The following is a 10,987-nucleotide window of genomic DNA, read 5'->3' on the forward strand; positions in this document are numbered from 1 at the left end:
CCGTGTGAACTAACTAAAAATTGATAACAATGTGGGTACGCACTTTTACCAGAGTATCAACAAACATTGAATTCCAGAAATTCACACTCTAAAAGTGTTCTAGAAGGAATTAAATTGTAATTATGATTAAAATCTTATTCAGTGAGCGTAGGAATTAGAACATGAGCAAATCATTTATTGTAATATGAAAATTCAACAGCTGATAAATTGGGACATGTGATTCTCATCGGTTGTAATTGCTTTTTGCAATGAGAATGATTATAAACAATTAACTGAAAAAATAACTGAATCTAGAAGTGAACAATTGTGATTATCAACACATATTTTCCCGGTAAATACTTGAAACGTCCAGAGCACATGATAATTCAATGAATTTTCCACAGGTGCAATGCATCACAGTTAACCGGAAGTTTCGTGAAAAGAAGATGCACCCGATGTTTGTTGTCCCGATGACTCAATAAATCAACGAAACATTTTGACATTGTACTCTCCGACACGCACGCATAATTAATCAACTAATTAATTCCATTTGAACCGAACGCTCAAGCTTCTATACATGTAATCTCGCATTAGTAATGTCGTTTAACTCCACCGGTGAGACGTTTTACTCGCTAGACTTCCCGCTGTGAAACACGGAGGCATACGATATATTCCCGCTCTGTGGGCATAACAGAGTGTCAGGTGTGCAGTACTGTGAGCAATGGGACGACATAAAACGTCTGTTGTTATTTTTATCTTCATTAAGAATATTGTTCTCTTCTCAATCCAAAACAGAACAGAAATTGATAGAAAAGACAATCCATTTTCCGATTTCTCGAATCATTTATTCAGAATGTAATGAGAAAAATGATGACGAAAATCTCTGAAAATTCATTCAGTCAAAAAACAAGTGGGGAATTGCTCTTCTTATGCATATAGTACAGTTATTTTTGCAAATAAATTAGCAATATGCTTTCGAATGATTACTTTGCACATAATTTCCTTCTATCATGTATAATTCATTGTTTATTTCATTTTATTGAATTGAATAAGATATTTTTCAACTAATTTTGTCAGATTTTCAACTTATTTGACTGTTATCATCATCATTATTCTTATTATCCTTTTCTTCTATACAACTGATGGTCTTTTTTATGGTTTTAATCTCTCTCCTCAGCCGTTCGTTAAAATGTTGATAGAAAAATTTTATTTATACATACTTGAATGAATTTGAAACATCACATTTGAAGAAACCATCAGAAAGCTCACTTTCAGGGAAATTCATGAAAAATTCGAAATTTTCAGCAATCATCATAAAATCAAATCAACCAATATAGCTATCGTAATCATCTTTTAACTTCGACTTGATGGCATTGAAACAAACATTTTAAGCTATGATTGAATTAATTTGAAGCATGATATTCAAAGATATCCCCGGAATTCTGAGTTTCAAAAAATACAAAATTTTTGCAAATTTTCAAATAAATCAAAATAACGATTATTGCTATCACCTTAAACTTCGAACTCGGTCAAAAGGGCATCCAAACAAATTTTTAAGCCATCATTCAATCAATTCAGAACATTTTATTTAGTTATCGTGGGACAATCGATTTTCGAAAAAATTCGAATATTAAAAAAACTAATTGATGAATTAAATTTTTATTAATGGCGATCGACAGGGCTCAACAATACCCATATTTGGGAAAAAATATTCAATTCCATCCATTCATTAGTAAACAATCCTACTCAACATAAACCAAAAACCCAAAAACTCAAAAAATGAAAATTTTCAAAAAGGCTCATTTATTTATATTGCCGCAAATATTCTGAGTATTTAAACCAAAATTCAAGTCAATCGTTCGAAAATTACGAAAAAAAAGGACAATTTCACGCCATTTTATCAAAAACTGTTTCGCAGAATTTCACGTACATCCGCATCATTAATGTTTAATGGACATTGAACCGAAAAAAAAGTCTCAGTTTGGGCTGATTCGCAGTTGTGTATTACCAGGACACAACTATCAGCTCTCCGAGACAGTCGAATTGTCACGAGCGATGATCGATGTGGCGCCTGGACGCGTCGAGGCCTCATCCAACACCACCCGGCCATCATTCGTTTCGAATAATAACGAGACTGAAAATTAATCAAGACGTGAAGGCTCTTTTTATTCCCCCGCGTGGCAAATATAATCAAAACGAAAAAAGGCGAAAAAAACCCCAAGTGTTTAACCAACAAACAATCGAAACAAATTTAAAATTGAAAAATGATTGTAATTATTATCACCGTGGAATAATTATTATTGAATTAATAATTAACCGTGAAATGATAAAATGGAAAATGAAATTCAAATTAACGTTTTTATTGAAGTTTATTGAACAATTAAAAATACTCAACCATATTTTCCTCAAAAAGACAGAATGGAGTATTCCGCTGAAGGGATGGGAATGGGAGGATATACACACCGTTCACCCTGAGGGCTGGGGCTATTCTAGTGAAGTGGGAGCCCAGTGGTATGTGGCAGCGTTCGCACAATCATTAACCAGTGTATTATTACCCTGGGTTGGATATTAATTGATTTTGAAAATACAATTTTCCATTTGAACGATCAAAAAGCACGAATGTTACCTGTTGTCGGACGCTTGTATACTGTATCCCACTCTATGCCTCATATGCCTCCCCCCCCCCTCTCGCCGCCCCGCTCACCGGCAATGACCCTATATGTCTATCCTTGCTCGAGGATTGTACGTGGTGTGTTTGGCATTTGTGACCTCCATGTTCTGCGTTTTACAGTGATTTAATATTTTTAGTTTTTTTCGAGTTTGGGATGCGTGATGCGCACGTAAAAATTGAAAATAGCGACGAGAAGTGAGAGAGTTTACCTGTCACAATTAATATTGTAATATCTTTTTTCTGTGTGCGGGATTCAAACAGAGACTAATTTTTGTGGGTCAAATGGGTCGACCCATTTGATTTGTCGAAAATTCAAGTGTTATTTGAAGTCAGTTGTTATTGTGATTTTATTTAATTTGAGTTGAATTTTTTGGGTCAAATATATTTGACTCACAATATTTCTTCCATGAATTTTGACCCATACGGTTTGACCCTCTCCATTTCATCTAGATTTTTTTAATGATTTGAATCCAATTGCTATTGAAAACCGAATCTATTTGGTTGAAAAGTGTGGGTCAAATCTATTTGAGCCTCACGATTTGACCCATACAGTTTCATCCAGATTTGTCCAGTGATTTAGAGAACGTTTCCATCACAAAATTGTTTAAGTTGAGTTGAATTGTTTGGGTTAAATATAGCTGACCCACACGGTTTGACCCATCGGATTTCATTAAATTTTTGTAATGATTTGAATTCAGGTAGGACTAGAAGATAAATCAATTTGGGTTGAAACGTGTGGGCCAAATCTGTTGGAGCCACACGATTTGGCCCATAGGGTTTCATCTAGATTTTTGTGATGATCTAGTGGAAATTGTTGGTCACAAAATGAATAAATTTGATTTAAAACATGTGGATCAAATCTATTTGACCTGTGGGTCAAATTTATTTGACCCATACAATTCCATAAAAAAATTATAAAATTTATCATATTAATGGGATCAAATCGTATGACTAAAATTGATTCAACCTATAAAATCCACAGCGATGCGTCAAACGAGTTTAACCCACAATATCAACGGGTCAAACCGTATGGGTCAAATCCTCTCGGCCACATCAAATTCATCTCAATCTGCGAAATCATATGGCTGAAACTGATTCGACCCACAATATTCCCTAAATCATTAAAATTAAAAAATGCGTCAAACTCCACGGGTCAAATCACATAAATTTAACCCACGGATTTCCCCCCAAATCTGCTACCATTCCACTGCAAAAAAATTTCATCAATTGCTGATTATCCCTGATGTTTAACATTCCATTGTCAGCTCTCACCCGAACAAATCCATAAATTCCTCAATGAAATAAACCCGCCAATTTTATAACCCCAAGCCCGTATATTTGTCTGGAAAAACCAGTTATACAGCAACACGGTTATATATAGATTATTTTTCGATATGAAAAAGAGGATAATAAAATAACGAAAAACGTTGGCCCATTGATAATTCAAAGCCAAACGATAACTTTTCCTGTGTTCATCTGTCGTTGTGTTTTCGGCCTGTACTGCCCCCACCCCCCCCCCCCCCCCCACCCACCCACTGGTACCCATACATCGGGATTCGGCAATGAGATGTACAAATACACAAGCGGGATTGGTCTATCGGTGCGTGAAATGGAAATCGAGCGAAATGAATTTGTATGCGAGGCCTTTAGAGAGGGATATATGTGAATGAAGCGTGCGGGGGTGCGGAGGGGAAGGGAGGGGAGGGCCTGGGGTGGGGGGTACGGTGGCCGCGGGCGCGCCAAATTAGCGCCACACGCCGGAGCGATCTGCTAATATTTTTTTCATAAAGCTACCGCTCATGATTTCCACTCGCTTTTCCACGTGTGTCGGCAATTGTTATCTCTCTTCGTTCAGTCCCTCTGACATGTTCACAAATTTATTAAGGCAGTTGTAATTATTATCGGGGAGGTAATCCCTTTGACCGGATGATGAGGGGAGAGGGATTTTAATGGATCGGAAATGGGTTTGCAAAATTTTTTAACTTTCGTTGGATTTTTTTTGGGAACTCTTTTTTGTTCGTTAGGGTTAGGAAAAATTTATATTTAATTTATAGCTTTTTTTTTATATTTGTGGTACACTTTTTCGAATTCCCGTCAGATTCGATACGACCGATGAGAATTTATATGTCCCAATTTATCAGCTGTTAAATTTTCATATTACAATAAATGATTTGCTCATGTTCTAATTCCTACGCTCACTGAATAAGATTTTAATCATAATTACAATTCAATTCCTTCTAGAACACACTTTAGAGTGTGAATTTCTGGAATTCAATGTGTGTTGATACTCTGGTAAAAGTGCGTGCCCACACTGTTACCAATTTTTAGTTAGTTCACACGGCAATTCAATTAATCTGTTGTTCATCTCATCAATATAATTCCATGCTGAGAATATTGTCATCTCATGTTTTCAGCACCAAATTAACAATTAAAACTTCATTTGGAATATTGAGTCACAGCTTCTTTTTATTCATATCAGTAATTTTGTATTTGGATATTAATATTATTTGTTCAAAGTGAAAAAATCGATCGTGATTTTCACTATATTGCATTCAGATTCTCCTATCCTTAACGTCAAAAATGTGAGACAGTCTCATAATTCTAGCTATTAATTCTAATCAACTTTGTTCGAAGAAAACCTGAGTAAACGCAATATTAAGAAAGTAGAATTATTTTATTTTCCTCTGATCTAAATGATTTGGACAATTACGATTCGTTTATTCATGTTTCATAGAATGGTATTCAATTCTCTTTTGTTTGTTAAGCGGGCTTAGTTCAACCGAAAGTTCAAGGAATTTTGTAACTGAAAATTGAAAATTTTATGGAAAAATTCAATTGTCAAACAAACTTTCTTTTTTTTGGGAATTGATGGGGCATGAGAGTTATCATGTAATTTTCCACTGTATTTGACTATTTTCTGTGTACAGTTGACTCGAGCCATATTCAGCCCCACCGGTGATTGGAGTAGAGGCAACAAAACCCGAGTCGGCCTGAAGGCACAAATATCGATCTCATACATAATTAAATACCAGCACTGGTAAAGCATCACAAAGAGAGCTTACTTCAGCTTTGATCTGCTGACAGACGGGGGCCGTCATCGACGACTTCAATAGATCCCCTTCACCCCTCACCGTTGTTACTCGCTGAATCAGTTCATGTGGAGGTATGGGGTAACGCACGCGACGCGATGCGTTGCCTCGACAAATGTACAAACACGATAGCCCTTATTCTCCCTTTGCCATTCGCGGTGCCTCATCTTCTATGGGTTTTCAAACACTAACGAATGCCTTCGGCAGCATTTTTTGGAAACAAAAACGCGGAAAAGTTGAGCCTTTGAATTCAATTGCATTTATTTGTTGTGAATGTCAGCTACTTCAGGTATTTTGACAGCTCTAGGGATATTTTGGGAGTGAAATATGATTGGAGTGATTATTCTAGTTGATAAGGAAAGTTAGAGACATCAGAAAATAGTCATTCATTGGAAAATAAAAGAGAAAAATGTCATTCTTAAGGTGTTCCGTGTGAAAAGTCAAAATAATGAAAAAAAAAAAAAAGAATAATTCATGGGAGAAATGTATTTTTTCTAGAATCTCGGCTTCAAGAAAAAAATGATGAAATTTGGATGGTATAAGGCCGAGGTTACCTCACTCTCAACCAGGGAAATTTTCATATCTCCCAAAAAAATAATGAACTATTGAAAAAAAACTAGTGGCTGATAAATCAAATCTTGATTGAAAGTACGTATAAGTTGCAGAATTTTTCTGGATTTCATACGAAAGTTATTTGAAAAAATGATACGGGAAATTATGGGTTTCGGGACCAATCCTATCCATTGCGGCTCACGTGTGGCAACTACGCCTTCACCGTGAGTGGCACGCAATTCGAATGTCAATATAATCGCTGGAGCATCATGGGAGAGGTATAGGTTAGACCATGGAACTGAGAGAGAGAAAACACTCCGCAGGTTTACGCACTCAAAATAACCATGGAATGATCCGTGCGGCATTCCATGTCTCTGATGCATTTTAATATTGTTTCAATAATTAGAAAAACATCCAATAAAAATAATTTGACGCTCGTAACTGATGGGAAAAAAACAATCAATCTGACGAAAAAAATTATATTCAAGAAATGTTCAAATGCACACTGAAATAATGACTTGAAAAAACTGTTGAAAATTATAGAAATTATTAATATTCAATGCAAATGTATCTATTATCAACTAAAATGGTCATTAATATGATTAATTCAATTAAATTTTAATTCTAAAGGCCTCACTTTCTGGAATTCAATGCAAAAAATCCAATGTCACACTTCCGATTGAGAAAAAATAATTGTTAATGAATAAAAATAGAAGATCACAAACACTTTAAAGACAAATGCTCCCCAGGATCTTTGCCACGAAATTTATTCCCATCGCCTCCGTAATGATTATGAATTTGAATAATTTATTTTAATTGAATGTCATAACTCGCGATAAATTGGCGAAACGTACTTTAAACAGCGGCTGAAAAATAGCTTTCATTCGAATTGTCAAAGAGCTAAATTGCAACCCTCAATTTTTTCTCCGTTCACAGAAGAATTTTAAATCCAGATGCAGTGAAAGCCGATGAATATCTTATCGCGATCTCCACTCGAGCCTCGCATGAGAATAATATTAATAAAAACTCCCTGCCCCGAGAGTTGTTTATCATAGAACGAGAGACAGGTCAGAGACAGGTGTATCCACGAGCAAATCATATGAACACGAGTTTCCTCACTTCAGCGAATCATATTAGTTAACATTCGAGCTGACTCTCGTGAAAATAATTCCCCCTCGCCCTCTCTTCCCTCAACGATTAGTGATATATATGAAACCAGCTTATAACTCGCCTACGTTCTAAACGATTTATCAATCACCCACTCGAAATACATTATGGGGAGTTTTTTTTAAGGTACGTGAGAGAAGTTGAGGTATGTCTAATGTTGAAAGTAATAGAGGGACGTGAGTGGAAAACAAAACAGTTGATGCTATTCATTATTTTAAAGACGTCCCGATGATTTTTATCGGGGGAAAATATATTTCCTATTATAAATGTGGACTGTTTGGTACCGTAACGTCTTTTTGTGATGCATTACGAATTTTGTTTTTTCATTAAATTTTTGCTTGAAAATTCTGTGGGAAAATTGATAACTGAAAATTCAAGTCAATCATTTCATTAAAGGACGGAGGATCTCTGTTTCATATAAATAAAGGTTTTTATGTTCGAAATAGAGACATTACACTATTAGAAATTTGTTTAATTTCCAGTAAGGATTGCAATTGAATTCTCAATGTTGTTGGGTTTAATTCAATTTAGATCACATCATTCATGAAAGTTTCCAGTCAACTTGAAAATTCCATAAAATTCAGTTTTTCATGGTGACCTATCTTTGATATTTCAATGACAACTTGAATTTTAGAGCTCATTATTCGCATTGAAAATTGAATATTAAATTCAATTGAATTTGAAATAAATTGAGAATTCCGGAAAATGATGGCCTGAATTTTTATTATTCTCAATAATTTTTGTTGTCGTATGGACCAGAAAATTAGAATTCCACTGAATATTTAAAGAAGTTACATGATTTTTCACTAACAAAATGGAGATAAATTTCATGTATATTTAGTGTTGTTAAAAATTTCAATTTTTTTTTATTTGAAAATTCAAGAGTACTTTTCTAACTATGTATTAGTTGTAATGAAGTCATTAACTCGACGGAAAATTAATTATCGCGTCCTTTATTTGATTCTATGGCGAATTTATTTGCAATAACTAATTGTTCACGTTATGTAATCAAAACTTTTCCACTAGAATAAATTGAAAAGTTCCGAAGAAATAGTTTTAGTCAATTAAAATGTAAAATTTTGTCAATAACGCAGTTTTCGACAAGAAAATTGCAGTTTCCTCTTAAAATTATCATTTGTTCCCTGCAAGTTATAAATGTTTATTGTTTGTTTATACAATAACATTTACTTGATAAAACCGGAGCGTCATAAATTCCCTGTAAAACGAATTTATTCACTCGAAAAAAATTTTAAATGTCTCACGAGGATAATTATTACACTGTCAGAAAATTACTCCCGTAATTTCAAGTAAAAAATCTTGAAATTTTCAACGATCATTCATTCACACGAAATTCTCATGTATTTTGTTATTGAAAAACCAGTTGAATTCTGGAGGATTCAATAGAATTTGAATTTTCAGGTCCACAAGATAATGAAAATTACTAAATAATTTGGAAACTCCAGTAAAAGTTTCCCTAAATTTTCACTCCACTAAAAATTCAGTTGGATGCGATGTTCAATTCCCGCAATGAATGTGAAAATTCTAGATGTCATCGAAAATTCAGTGATAATCCAATACGGAAAACGTGATTATTCTGGATTTCCAACTGGATTTTCCCTGAACGATTTGCTCTTAAATTGATTTCAAATTAATAATATTGAGCTTTCAACTGCAACTACGACTCAATTTTCAAAATTGCCACCACACGGAGAGAAATGTTCAGTAAAAATTACGGAACTCACAATTCCCTCACTGATTACGAAATCGACTCAGAAAATTTGAGTGACGGTATCGTAATTTTTCCCAGAAGATTCAGATAAAAATTACGGAACGCTCTGGAAAAATTCTAGTGCTAGCACGGAAGAAAAGAGGCGCAAAGTGACGGCCAGGAAAAAATTCCAATGCTGGCACTAGAAATTTTATTGGGGAAAACGTGAATTTTTCCCAGTATTTCTGTGACAATTTCACATTAATTCCCAGAAATTTGACCAGAAATACCAAGAAATTGACATTAATAGCACTAGAATTTTTCACAGCCGGTGGATTGTAATTTCTTCCAGTACTCGTACTAGAATTTTTCTAGAAAATTTCTCTCCGTGCAGTTCCATAAAATCCTACAACCACATTTCGCCCCGGAATTACGGAAAAGACACGAAATTTTTATTTTATTTTAATATTTCCCTCCGTGCAGTGTACCACGAAAATTATCGTGTTTTGGTGGAACCTTTCTTCTTCGTCCACAAATAAATCGATTCAACCCGAAAAAAGCTCTCTTCCAACGACCCTATCATTTTTCCTCTCAGAGTGCGACCTTGAACCCTCTCCCTCCCCACAGCCTCAAAAAGCTCCCTCCCCCAAAACCCCTTCCCAATAATTAATCCGTGCCCCAACCCCCCAATTGAATGTGAAAATTCTAGATGTCATTAAAAATTCAGTGATAATCCAACACGGAAAGCCCAATTATTCTGAGTTTCCAACTTGAATAGAATTTTCCCTGAGCGATTTCCTCTCAAATTGAATTCAAATTCAACACTGAGCTTTCAACTGCAACTACAACTCAATTTTCAAAAAAATACCACCACACGGAGAGAAATGTTCAGTAAAAATTCGGAACTTACAATTCATAAATCGACTCAGAAAATTTAAGTGTCGGTATCGTAATTTTTCCCGTAAGATTCAGATAAAAATTACGGAACGCTCTGGAAAAATCCCATGACAATTCCGTAAAATTTCCTACAACTACATTTCGCTCCGGAATTACGGAAAAGACACGAAATTTTTATTTTATTTTAATATTTCCCTCCGTGCAGTGTACCACGAAAATTATCGTGTTTTGGTGGAACCTTTCTTCTTCGTCCACAAATAAATCGATTCAACCCGAAAAAAGCTCTCTTCCAACGACCCTATCATTTTTCCTCTCAGAGTGCGACCTTGAACCCTCTCCCTCCCCACAGCCTCAAAAAGCTCCCTCCCCCAAAACCCCTTCCCAATAATTAATCCGTGCCCCAACCCCCCAATTGAATGTGAAAATTCTAGATGTCATTAAAAATTCAGTGATAATCCAACACGGAAAGCCCAATTATTCTGAGTTTCCAACTTGAATAGAATTTTCCCTGAGCGATTTCCTCTCAAATTGAATTCAAATTCAACACTGAGCTTTCAACTGCAACTACAACTCAATTTTCAAAAAAATACCACCACACGGAGAGAAATGTTCAGTAAAAATTCGGAACTTACAATTCATAAATCGACTCAGAAAATTTAAGTGTCGGTATCGTAATTTTTCCCGTAAGATTCAGATAAAAATTACGGAACGCTCTGGAAAAATCCCATGACAATTCCGTAAAATTTCCTACAACTACATTTCGCTCCGGAATTACGGAAAAGACACGAAATTTTTATTTTATTTTAATATTTCCCTCAGTGCAGTGTACCACGAAAATTATCGTGTTTTGGTGGAACCTTTCTTCTTCGTCCACAAATAAATAGATTCAGCCCGACAAAAGCTCTCTTCCCACGACCACATAAT

Source organism: Diachasma alloeum, unplaced genomic scaffold (genome assembly GCF_001412515.2).
Source record: "Diachasma alloeum isolate Michigan unplaced genomic scaffold, Dall2.0 Dall_scaffold_00180, whole genome shotgun sequence".
Taxonomy (NCBI): Eukaryota; Metazoa; Arthropoda; class Insecta; order Hymenoptera; family Braconidae; genus Diachasma; species Diachasma alloeum.